Below are 13,941 nucleotides of genomic sequence, written 5' to 3'. Positions count from 1 at the left end.
TCTTCTTTGCACTTGCTCCAATTTCCTGAAATGTGCCACCCAGAACTGGACACATAATGTATATTACTATAAGGAAAGACCGCATTTTCAGGCATAAGAACAAGAGAGCAGATATAATGTTGAGCTTTCAACCTGAACTCTGATTTCTGAGTTCATGCTTTCTTAGTGTTAATGTTGCATTGACCCTAGGTTTCTTTACATTAAGTAGGGTGGATGATTTAGAAATCTGTAACAGAAACTTGTTCAAAGGCTAGTTAGGCAAGAAAATTATATGTGGGGTGTCAAATATAAGAGAATGTATCATGGAACAATGTAAGATTCCTCAAATATAGTCACAGTATAGAAATCAACAAGAGAAAGCAGAAAGCCAGTGAAAAATGTTAGTGTGAATTTGGAGACAGCTTATAAAGAAGTGACATTGTTCACAAGTCCTTTGGCTTCTGTCTTCAACAAAGGAAAACAGGATAGAGAGTTGCTTAAGTCAGGGGTCATATTTCTGGTACAGTTGAGAAGAAAGCAGTGTAACTATGAAAATATCTGTGAAAGGCACGCTAATTTTATGGGAATGAAAGACTCAAGTCCAGAAAATGATTATAGGAATTATGTCCCAAATGCTATTAGCAGTTCTTAGATTCCCAGTGATTCAAAATTTAGTCATTAGTAAGAAACAAAAAAATACAATAAAAACAGTCTGTTCAAGAGAAGAGTCACAAAATATATTTTGTAGTATGTATGTTTTCAGCTATAATTGTATTTGTGTAAACAGTTGCCCTGGAATTATGAAAGGATTTGAACATTGTAAACTGTACAAATTCCTAAAGGGTTCAAAAACCAGGGAACTAATGTAAAAATTAGGAAATTAAGACTAATCAGGGTATTGAGGCAGAACTATTGTATTTCATTCAAAGTGCAGTAAACATATGGATTAAACCGCCAATAAGACCACTGGGGCAAAGAGTGTGGTTTGTGTTCTGGAAAAAGGGCTGTTGGTTTTTCTCTCCTATTCAAAGCACTGACTGATTTGCCAGGGAGAGTTGTTCTGATGTGTAGTTCGATTGGTCATACCTTAATGGACGTACTGTCAAGCCATTTGATTTATTTTAAAGAAAAATCAAGGCAGTTATTTTCTGAATTTACTAAAGACTGTAAAATTCAAGTGGGAGCTGTAAGGTTTATATACTCTAAGTGGAAACACTTTAAAAGAAATGTTTAACTTCAAAGTAATAAGAACAGGCTGGATTCTCTGCTACTGCCAAGGAGCATTCAGGCCCTGATTCAGTAAAGCATATGCTTATCTTTAAGCAAGTGCATAGTTCCATCGATTTCAATGGCCTACTCACCTGCTTAATGTTAAGTGTTATGTTTATACAATGTACTGAATCAGGGGTTTAGCCCAGTTTGCAAGGGTTGTGGTTTTAAGATACCTTGGCATTCCCCTCAAATCTGGGACCATCTTCATCGCAGTCTTATCCCCAGTATAAATTATAATCAGATGGATGCACTGCTCTATTTCACATAAGCTGCCAACCGCCCCCAGGACAGCAATTGGAGATTAGAGAGGGGATATGGCAAATCTGATCACAGCTCTTTTTCCCCATTTATGCCTGTTATGCTAGTGACTAGGTAGAGTTACTTCCTGGGGTTCTCCTGTACTGGGGGTGGGGGGGAGGGATATCTTCCACTGACTGGATAAGCTGGCTTTAGCACATCTTTGTTCAGGTGGAGCAGTGCAAAACGTGGTGTAATGGACAATTGGGCCCAATAGCATTGTACAGAATATGAAAAAGAACTTAACAAAGGAGAGGAGCTTCTTAGTTGACTCTCAAACAGCTGTCATTTGTGTACGTGCAGTTTTGCACCCATAATAATTGAGGGTGCAGATATTAGGCATACATCGAATTGAGATTTGTGGGCACAGACAGGCAGTCACCTAACTACCGGTATTTTGCTCCTGCAATGAATTGCAGGTGCAAAATGTGGCTGTAGTTATTTGCGGGCACAAATTGACCCCTCTCCCCCCAAAAAAACAGGCCAAGTGCAGAAAAATCTGGCCATTTATCTTCAATGATGTGTGCTGAAGAAAGAATTTTCACTTCTTCTTTGGCTTCCCTGGTAATATTTGTATTTTCCTCTGCTGAAAATGCTGTCTCAGCCTTACATCAAAACCTGTAGAATTACTCACACTGTTCATTAATAGCTTGAGAGTTTGTGTACTTGCATCCCTCACTAACTCTAATTGCTAGGGTGTTGACTCTTACTCCATCAGACCAGAGTAGACTAACAGATTCTCTGCTCTATTGCCCTATTAAACAAAGTATTACTGTCTTTGACTTAGCCTATCGCAGATTTCACCCCATTTAGTAAAGAGGCTATCTAGGGCTGACCTAGCTGGGACAGATTTCCTTTCAAAAAGACCTCCTGAATGTGAGATGTTAATTGTGCCAGGAATTAAGGATTAAACAGCCATGGCTTCAGGTTACTAATGGGAACTGAAATCAGGATTAGGAAGGAAACGGGGCCATGCCCTTGCAATGCTATTACCCCAGTTCCTGAATCTAAAAACCTTAGAAACTCATCCTTGGTGACCAATAAAAACTAGTCTAGAGTAGGTTTAGTGAGGACTGGGGAAAAGGAGTCATAATTGTGCTACCACGCTTCAGCCATCTTTCAAACTAAAATGTCACTTTACACTCAGAGGTCAAATGCTGCCCTGATTTATACCCTTTGCAACTTTTATCACAGGGTGTAAGTCATGGTGTTTGCACTGGGCATATTTCACGCCAGAACCAGGTCCCGTGTTTGTGAGGCAAACATAATTCAACATGGGAGTTTAATTCTCCCCGGGCAGAGGGCCAGGAAAAGGGCCACACATGACTTCAGTCTCATGCAAGATCTCAAAATAGGGGTTTTGTCGGACTTAAAGGCTGCGCAGCCCTTGTGCTGGCCCATGGTATTTTACTCTTATGTGGGGAGGAAGCCAGGCGTGCTTCAGTCAGAGCTCTTCTGTAGCAATCCTACCAAGTGGGATGGGCATCAGCTTCGGGATGATATCCAGTACGCCAGCTCTTAGAGGGAGGGTTGATCAATCATGTCAGTCTAGGTATTTGTAATATGTCTATCGCCATTGACTTGCCCCTGTGCATGAATCCGGAAGGACAAAGAAGAGAAGAACAGGAGAAAAAAAATTCTATAGCTCAAAGTTATTACATGCTAGCAGATACTTGCTAACCAATTATACCCAAGATTTACCGGTAGCTAAATTACATTTGTTTTATAAATAGAACCAGAATCAAATATTATAGACCAAGCGCAAAACATCCTAGCATTTAATATAGCAAGAGACAAAGTAAGGTAATGGACCCTAAATGTTAATGGGTGTAAAGATTTAGACTTTAATTGTATTTTTAAGTCATCTTATTTTATGGAGCTTTTTGTACATGGAAATCAACAATGTGCTACAACACCGTACTTAGTAGTAGAAGGGCTGGCTTGTAGGAAACCTGTAAATATAGGCAAGATCAGTTTACTACTTATAAATCCTCGAAGACATTTTAATTGAAATGTGCAGTGGACTTTACCTGACCTTCTCTGTATGTGAGACCTTCATACCAAATTAAGTTAGAGGGGTGTGTTAACAGGAAGATTTCTGTCTGTAAAACCAGTTAACAAACATGATGAGTTTTGTTTTGTTTTTTTAAGTTTTATGGCAGGTAAAAACAGCAAATTCTGAAACATGAAATGATCTCTGATAAAATCATCAGATAACTTAATATCAGTCTTACTGAAATGGTCTCAGATATAATCCTACTATAGGGTGGCATCTCAGTTTGTCTTTTAGGTTACTTTTCCATAGTATACATAGAAATATTGCAAATACTTTAGAAATACATAGAAATGTTGCAATACTTCCTAGAAACTGATTACTGTGTTCACAAGATGTCTCTTACAGTTTGTGTTACTGCTTCAAGATACATAAGCTAGGTTACAGTTATAGATGAATCTAACTCATATTACATTTGGAAAAATAAATGTGCACTAAAAGTAATTAAAGCATGTTGCTTCATGAATAATACACCATTTTACTTCTATTTGCTGAGTATAATGAGACAAGCTACTAAATTGACAATGAATGCTCTATTATGTGATTGCCAACTGTTTTATAAGATATTGAACATATTCATTTATTCTATCATCATGTGCATTATCAAGCTATTGCTTTTTAATAAATTAATTTCCCGTTATGTCTCTAGAGTCTTTGTTTGAAATCTGGCTGAAGGCATAATTGAAATTAATTTTGTGGTATGAGCTTAACTACTAGTGCTTGGTGACTTACAAATAACGTGCCACATTTGGCATCCCTTGCAGGACAAAATTTGGCTCGGTGGCATGAGTATGAAAATCGTCTCGCACAGAGGGCAGATGTGACACTAGAGCAGTGTGAACAATGTCAGCCCGTTCTGCATTGGAAACAGAGCAAGTGCATCTTGAGAGGGGGGATTGCTCTCCTAACATATTCATTTGGTTGTAAATAAAAAGGATGCCCCTTAATAGCTTTCTGCCAGAAATATTTGCCCCAGAATATATGGATCTTTGGCAGCTCTTGTTTATCACAACCTATCATTGCTTGTCATGCCTTCCCCCACTAACACGCTGTAAATTGACCCTTTAATTGTTTAGCAGCCTAAACATGGTGACACCATTCATTGACTGTAAAGCAGCACTTAATCTCTGGTTGGGTGATAGTGTCATTAGGAAAGTAATGTGATTGTGGTGAGAGTCTCTGAGCTTGGCTGTGAGCTGTATTAGAACAGAGGATTATCTCTGAGCCTTCAGTTAAGACTGAAACAACACATGATGTCCATATAACATTGATGTTGCAGAGCTGTTTTGCTAGATAGTAAACAACTTCTAATTGCAAGTGTTGACAGGACTCACTGTGTTATAACTAACCTTGCTGCAATGTTATTATTTCTGAAAGGAGCCTTTCTCCGGATTTTTAACAATAAGTCTGACAGGTGTCATATTAAAAACAGTACTTAATTCTAATGCAACTATTCCCCCCTTTTCATTTCTGTGCCTCTGTAATGCGTGAATTTCTACTGCTCGTAAAGCTTAAAGGAGCAGCTTTGCTGAAAGGAAAATACCTCTAGTTCGTCTGCAGGCTAGGTGCTCTGGGAATGGTCATAGTGTAATTTTCTTTTCTCTTCTCTGCCCAAGCCAAGCTGGCTTCAACCCTAGGTGGGAGAGGGAGAAAGTCTTCTCTAAGGTGAGACGTAATGCCATCCCACTGAAAGCAAATTTCAGGCTTCTTTTGCGTGTTCACCACTGTTCTATTCCAGAGTGTTCTGTAGGCTGAGCAGCTTTGTGATGCATTGCTGACCGTTGTCCACTAGAGACTGAGCTCAGCCAGGTCACTTAGAAGTTTATACTGGATTTAAGTCAAAATGCTAAAATGCCTGGTGTTAAATCTCTGCTAACTCTGCATGCTGCAGGCAATTCCTGGCAGAGTCTGCATTGTGAAATCCAATATTCACAAGATGTGGAGCTTTTATTGCGGGTGCCTAAAGGGCTTCAGGAGGCCAATTCTCCCCCCCAGTCGGTTGCGTATGGTGCTTGTTTTCAGTCCTTCAGCTATGTTCCATGGTATATTGGATGGATGCCATTTAGACCTCAGCTTTCCAGAGTTAAAACTGGAATAGTCACACAGATGCGCTACCCTTGTCTACAAAGACACCGTCCAGGCGGCTCTGAGAAACTGTGATACATTTTAGGCAGGCAATACTTTTAACTCCTGAGCTGAGTAAAACCAGTCAATGAAACATACATGTCAGGGTCTGGAATGGTCTCAATTATGAAGGTCACTGCTTGGCTGGCCATTTCTCCTCAATTCTTTGTGGCAAGCTGGTGCTCTGATATCTTATCAACCCATTCATGGGAAGAGCAAACAGGTTTCTCCACAACTGGTGACTCAAAATAGTAGCCCATGTCACAGCAATGTGCTGGCTTTGTACACTCTACAGGCTGCAATATGGAGGGGAAGGATGGCTTTGTGACTGGACCGGATCTCATGAGCAAAATTTCTGCCTCTGCCACCACCTTCTGATGTGACTTGCCCAAGTCCCTTAGTGTCTATGCCGCCTAGATAAAATAGGGATGATAATACTTCTTAACTACCACTTTTTGTCTGTCTTGTCTATAGATTGAAAGTTTTCAGGAAAGGGATTCAAGAGGTCCCCTGCACTGAAGTAGGTATATAGCTGGCCTATGCAAACCAGATTCTGTAAAGGGGGATTAAGCTAGAGAAGCGCATAGGAATGGTGGGGAGGGTTGGGGATAAGGGCTGGGTGTGAGAATTGGATATACTGAACAAAGCACCTAATTTAGGCCATGTTCACAGTCTCTTAAGCATAAGGTAACTGCTTATAAGACTTAAAAACCTAACACCAACAGCACAAAAGCAGTCAAAAAAGGCTAACTTTGTCTCCAAGGCAATTGCAGATGTGTATAATTTCTATAGCTCTTTTATAAGATTACCAACTAATATTGTCAGACTTTTGGTAAACTGTTGTGTTTACTCCTTTCGAGTGGCTGATTTTCAGGGATTTTTAAAATTATTATTTTAATAAGCAATTGTCCAGCAAATTGATGAGCCCCTTTTAATTAGGTAGTGAAGTTGTATGGGCAGTGTTCCATGTAAAAGGTCTATAAAACACAGCAGCATTAATAAAATGACTGCTTCCCATTTCACTCAGATTCTCCAAAGGGATCTGTACATCTTGTTTTAGCTAGATTTAGCCTGATCTTTGTTCTGTGTTAAGAGCGTACCAAAGCCACCCAACCACGCATTGATTAAAATCACATTCCCCACTTAAAAATGGAGACCAGTTGGTAAGAGGATACTGTGTTTTAATCAAGTTCTTTGCACAGCCCAGAAAAAAAACATATGAGTTGCCTTGTATGATATGCAAACACTGCTCATGTTGACAGCTACCTCTGGATGACTCCATCAGTACACACTTTATCTCCCGCTGTCCAAGTAATTTTCCCAGGATTTCTCCCCTCTTTTTCACTCCCCTCCACACAGATGGATTAGAGCAACAAACGGTTTACATGCTGCACATCATTAGCTATCCTCCCTCACTACCCAGCAGATAACAACTGGGCTCTGTCATCAGGACATTCATAACACCTTGACACTTTTACAACTACTCTGCTCTCTCTGCCAGAGCAATCTTCTCTTTTAAAGCATGGGGCTAATTCATGAAACACCAGTTGGAAAGCACTCCGTAAAAGCAGCAAACCTTATTTTTGATGCTACAACCTGGAAAAAAGAGAAACCCAAGAAAAGCGATCCACTAAATCATGTGGTTAGCATTGTTAAAAACAGGGAGGTACTGTACCTGGGAATACACACTCTCTCTCCCAAAGATCTGTCTATATCAGGGGTCGGCAACGTTTGGCCTGTGGCTCGCCAGGGTAAGCACCCTAGCGGGCCGGGCCAGTTTATTTACCTGCTGATGCGGCAGGTTCGGCCGATTGCGGCCCCCACTTGCCGCGGTTCGCCGTCCCGAGCCAATGGGGACGGCGGGAAGCAATGCTGGCGAGCCGCGTGCCAAACGTTGCCGACCCCTGGTCTATATTTTCCTCTTGATGCAACGACCTGCAGTGAAGGATTTCAGCAGGCGTCTATCCAGCTGTCTGTCATATTTGAAATATACCCATCATCATATAATCCAGGCATCCCAAGTCCTTGCCTTAAACACTGCTCTATATGAGGCTATCTGAAGTAATGCATATGCACCCCAGCTGTGACTGATTCAGAATATTATAATGCTCTTAGCACAGGGGTTCTCAAACTGGGGGTCGGGACCCCTCAGGGGGTCGTGAGGTTATTACATGGGGGGGGTCGCGAGCTGTCAGCCTCCACCCCCCAAACCCCACTTTGCCTCCAGCAATTATAATGGTGTTAAATATACAAAAAAGTGTGTTTTAATTTATAAGGGGGTCGCACTCAGAGGCCTGCTATATGAAAGGGGTCACCAGTACAAAAGTTTGAGAACCACTGTCTTAGCACTTCCATTCAGGCTCAATGCTGTTCAACATGGTATTCCTTTGCCCACAGGGACAGGCCTAGGTTTTGCTGGGCCTTATGCAACGAAATACATTGAGGGGGCTCATCCCGCTTTGTTCACACTGGACACCAACCTCCCCTACCTGTGACTTTGCTCTCCCATAGTCTGTTAGCAAAGGTCTGCAGGCCAGGAGGCAAAAGGATGGAGACAATTCATTTTTTAGCTGATAAAGTCAGAAGAGAGGTGGTGAGTACGTGTGCGCGCGCATGGAGTGGATGGGAGAAGGGTTAAAGTCCACAGTTAGGACAGCTATTTGCACAGTTATTTGGCAATGGGGCCAGGGCAATGCAATAAAAATATCTGAGAATTTAAAATTATATGTCAAAGCTTCTCACAACAGTGAGTGACCGCGCCAAATGCAGGCAGTGAGATGATGGAGCAGAGGGTCCCAAGCCTAGATGCCAAGCTCACTAACCAATAACAAGTCATAGGAGGCCCACTGCCACTGGGATTCAACTCTGCAGTATGCTGCATACTTCAGCTGTCTCCCTCCATTTTTACTGGGTAACATGCTGGCTTTTGGTACCTTGGGACTTGATCTGGCTTTGTACTCAAGCCAATCAGACACGCAAAATGTGCAAAGGCTATTGAGGTGGCCAAGCCAAGTAAAGCGGAAGAACCATAAAACAACTTGTCAAGTGGGCCATAGATAGAGACACCAGAACCAGGTTGAGAATTTAATTCTGCTGCAAGCTGGTTCTAGACTTGGGTAGAACTATAGCAGAGGTGCGCAAACTATGGCCCGCGGGCCACATGCGGCCCGCGGGACCGTCCTGCCCGGCCTCTGAGCTCCTGGCTGGGGAGGCTAGCCACTGGCCCCTCCCCCACTGTCCCTCGTCTGCTGCAGAGCCACGCTGCCGCGCGGGCAGCACTCTGGGCGGCGGAGCAGTTAGGGGACAAGGAGCAGGGGGGGTTGGATTGGTCGGGAGTTCTGAGGGGGGCAGTCAGGAGATGGGAAGTGGGAGGGGGCGGGGGCCAGGCTGTTTGGGGAGGCACAGCCTTCGCTACCTGGCCCTCCATCCAGTTTTGCAACCCCAATGTGGCCCTCGGGCCAAAAAGTTTGCCCACCCCTGGACTATCTGATGGTTAGGTATAGGGATGATGCTCTGCTCACAACGATGGGTACATGGAGTGTGAGACTCATTTGACTGTTCAGTTGGCATAGATCTAAAGACCACTATTTTTCATTTCTCCTCCTACCCTGTTGTGTAGTGCTGTCAGACAGCTGCCACATCCCATCCCAGAGGTGGCTGAACTTCAGAAACGGCTAAAGTCAATCCTACTCATAAAACACTTTGGGATGGAAACCACTACAAAAACGTAGCTACTAGTATTTATTAACAAGTACTACTGTAGCATTCCTAGTCTGTTTTACATCTCAGAGCTCCTTGACTCCAAAAGATGTGTTCCAATAAGGCATCATGTCCTCAGCTTTCACTGTAGTTTGGGAACCCTGACTGAAAAAAAAATACATACCAAGCCAGAAACATACTTAAATTGAAGTAAAATACATACTTAAACCAGACAACAGACCTGGAATGAAAAGTGTCAGGTTTTTTTACAGTGTTTGATTAGAAACTGCAGAGAGTTGTGCCATGAATCTTGGCAAAGATTTTTAAACCAGAAAATGGACGATAAATAATAAACATACATATGGAGAAATAATGATTGTAGTGTAAATTCAGGATATATGCACACTTTGAAATGCTGATAGGCTGCCATTGAAATTATGACAATGTAATCCTATAGAATGTTGTCAAGACAAATACGGAGTGTGTAATGTACAGGCAATTTTTCCCCAGCCAGATATCATTATCAATACTAAAGCAAAGGGACAATAGAAGATCAGTCTAGACTTTCTCACTTACAGGATATTGATCATTCCAATGGTAAACTAGTTAGTATAAGTGTGCTTGGCTTGAAAGGTCATGAGCTTAACCCCCTGACAAAGTGTTATTCAACCTTGACGTGTCAAATTATTGCAGTGTTGCCGGAAGGACGTTCTCTAATACAATCGCTTACCTGGCCTCAGTAGAGATTAAATGTGTCTTCTGTCCCATAAAAAAAAGCTAAGCAAACCAAGACATTGTGGCCACTGGAGAACCACTTCTGTGTTGGTTCCTGGTACTTACACGCTTTAGTTGCAGGTAGGTTTCAGGTGTACCACAGTAGTAATTCTTTCATTCTACTGGACATGGATGAAATTCTGGCTCCACTGATGGCAATGACTGTAGTGATTCACTTCAATGTGGCCAGGATTTCACCTGATCTCCGATGCACGCTTCCGGCCGGTCAGTTCTTTGGTGTCAGAGGAGGTTGCTTACTCACCTGCCTGAAGATGATCACAGCAACTGCAATCATCTATCAGCGGGTGAGTTATGTTCACATAAGAACATATTTTGCATGATTAGCCATTTTGCCAATTACTTTGATCAGGGATGAGTAAGAACCTAAGAACTGCCATACTGAGTCAGACCAATGGTCCATCTAGCCCAGTATCCTACTTCCAATAGTGGCTCATGCCAAATGCTTCATAGGGCATGAACAAAACAGGGCAAGCATCAAATGGGCCATCCTTTCATCCAGTCCCCACTTCTGGCATTCAGAGCTTTAGGGACGCAGAGCATGGGGATGCATCCCTGACCATCCTGGCTAATAGCCATTGATAGATAGATCTTCATGAACTTAGCTAATTCTTTTTTTAATCCAATTATAGACGTGGCCTCATGACATCCCCAGGCAATGAGTTCCACCAGTTGACTGTGCGTTGTGGGAAGAAGTACTTCCTCTTTTTTTGTCTTACACTGCTGCCTATTAATTTCATAGCATGACCCCCTAGCTCGTGTGTTATATAAAGGGCTAATTAACACTTCCTTATTCACTTTCTCCACACCAGTCATTATTTTATAGACTTCTATCATATCTCCACTTAGTCATCTCTTTTCTAAAATGAACAGTTACCATCTTTTTAATCTCTCCTCATAAGGAAGCTGTTCCATACCCCTCATCATTTTTGTTGCCCTTCTCTCTAACTTTTCCCAGATCTAATATATTTTTGAGATGGGGTGACATAGTATACCAGGTGTGGGCACACCATGGATTTATATAGTGGCATTTTGATATTTATTGTCTTCTTATAATCCCTTTCCTAATAGTTCCTAGTAGTCTGTTTGAAAACATCTGCTCAGTGTGCAGCGGCAGGCAAAAATGCAGAGAACTATCCAAGATGACATGAAAATCTGTTTCTTGAATTGCAACAGCTAATTTAGTCCCCATCATTTTGTTTCTGTAGTTGGGATTATGTTTTCCAATGTGCATTACTTTACACTTATCAGCACTGACTTTGGGCAACAAAACTCCAGATCAGAGACTCAATTTTGTGAGAGCCCTTTGTAACTCATCACAGTCAGTTTTGGATTTAACTATCTTGAGTAATTTTATATTGTCTGCACCTTTACCACCTTTTCCAGATCATTTATGAATATGCAGAATAGCAGTGGTCCCAGTACAGATCCTTGGGAGAATCCTGCTATTTACCTCTCTCCACTGTGAAAACTGACTATTTATTTCTACCCTTTGTTTCCTATCTTTTAATCAGCCATGAGAAGACCTTCCCTCTTATCCCAGAACTGCTTAAAGAGCCTTTGATATGGCACCTTGGCAAAGGCTTTCTGAAAGTCCAAGCACACTATATCAACTGGATCACCCTTGTCCACATACTTGTTGAACTCTTAATAGAGTGGTGAGGCCTGATTTCCCTTTATTGATTCGTCCCCAACAGGGCTGGCTCCAGCATTTCTGCCGCCCCCGAATTGCCGCAGGTGCCGCCCCTCTCCCTTGGCTGCCCCAAGCACCTGTTGTTAAGCTGGTGCCTGGAGCCGGCCCTGGTCCCCAAAATATCATGGGATTGAAAAGGGACATGTTGACCTCAGAATGAAAGAATAGGACAAAGATAGAACCACATGTGAACAGTTCTTCACTATGGCAGTAGAAAGTGTTCCGGTTTATAGTCTCTTGGTTGCCCCTACATCAGAAAATCATAGCAAATAAATTGGTACATATTTATCAATACATCTCAAAAACATTCTTTATCCCCTTTTATATGTGTTTTTATGAAGGTAAATGGAAAGTGCCTATTAACACTACCAGGTGTTTGCAAAAAGCATGCTGGCTGGTTTCCAAAAGTATAAGTAACACCATCTATTTTTCTTTATTCAGTCCTTTTTTTGTTTTGCTGGCATAATACGAGTTAAGGTCTATAGAGTTTGCTTTTGTATTCGACCTAAGAGCACTTGTCTGCAAATATTACTCCCTAACAGATTGATTCCAGTGTTCATTACAATTAGTTAAGTATACATCAATTTCAGTAAATCATCTGGAAAAAAATATAACCTGGTCAATAAATAAAGCTGAATGCAACTGCACCAAAATTTATACCAGCATACAGTACAATTTTCAAAGCCAATGGCTTAGAATTATCTATGCCATGAATCATTCATCAACATGGAGATCATGTTTTAAAAATGTTTGCTCCTTTTGCATCTCCCTTGCATCTTCTTTATGTGCTGCTAGCCAGCCTGTTTATAAGTGTGCGTGTGTGTAGGGTTGGAAGGGACCTTGAGAGGTCATCAAGTCCAGTGCCCCGCGCTGATGCTCTGCCACTGAGGGCCAACAGAATGCCCTTTGCTTGAGGAAAAACAAAAAGGAAGTTTATTTTTACATGGGCTTGCTTTGCTCAGAAAACAGAGAGGAAAAAACATTGACATCCAAATTCTGGACACAGTAACATATTAGTGTCACTAAGCATTTGTTAACCATAGGCATAGGAGTCAGATGAACCTGTTCAGCAGAGTAAATGCATGGCAGTGCCTTCATACTGATGACGGATATAGCTATCTGTGAGATTAAAACAGGCTTTTCTCTCCAATGTGGACCACTACATAGAGGTAAAACAGATATTCTTTGAAGGAAGGCAATCTTTCTGAGTACCAAATTCTCATAAAAGCATACAATATTTCAGCAGTGAAGAACGACAGGGTGTGCATTATTAGTTATTAATGTCTGCCTAAGTGGGAGTGTAAGGCCCAAGGCCTTAGGAAGAATATCAGTGCACTCAGTAATGTTTAATTACACCTCATAACTTACCCAAAAATGTCATCCTATGACACAGTGTTTCTCTGTTGTCTTAGTTCTGTTAGTATTCTATTGGATTGCTCCTTTTTGCCAGGAACTAGAAAGCCAATGCAATTGTTAGGATAGTATATGACGGAAGCTACATAGTTTCTATTCCCCTGATAAGTAGCCGTCCATTTTAATAATGGTTTTGACCCTCTCCCGAACTCAATTTTTCCAAAACTAAACCCATCTCCCTGAAAATTTTCAGGCATGATTTAATGCTAGGGTTTAATTTATGTGACAAATTTGATGCAAACTGGACAAGGCATTTGGGAAATATGAAGCATTAAAAAAAGGAGGTGATCACATGTTTAGACTATGTTCCTCATGTTTGTTCTGGCTCACATAACTACAAAATGACTTGCCCTAGAAACACCGAACTTATGGTGGGATTGATTCTTCAAATAGTTTGTGGGGAAGGTGTAGAATTATTTACTTACTGAAAGCCATTTCCATGTACTTTGTGGATTATGCAGGGTTTATAAATACTGCATGACCTCAATATGGAGTTCCTGTACTCTGCATGGCCCCTTTGAGATTGTCATGACATAGGTAGAGAAACAGCCAAGATCCATCAGTTCTTCTGGGACCAGTCTGGGAAACGAAGGAAGGCAATGATATGGGGGCTGGAGAA

At 41.6% G+C, this 13,941-nt stretch overlaps 1 protein-coding gene across 2 annotated transcripts in view; it reads left to right on the top strand.

The window, feature by feature from the left end:
* LOC113409637 (transcription factor Maf) overlaps positions 1–13,941 on the top strand; it is a 238,511-nt gene that overhangs the window by 223,628 nt on the left and 942 nt on the right. The gene's annotated exons all lie outside the window — the stretch shown is intronic.

Source organism: Terrapene carolina, unplaced genomic scaffold, assembly GCF_002925995.2.
Source record: "Terrapene carolina triunguis isolate 2854851 unplaced genomic scaffold, T_m_triunguis-2.0 Scaffold33911, whole genome shotgun sequence".
Taxonomy (NCBI): Eukaryota; Metazoa; Chordata; order Testudines; family Emydidae; genus Terrapene; species Terrapene triunguis.
Note: the sequence above shows the minus strand (reverse complement) of the source record. Positions and strands in the feature narration are given on the sequence as shown.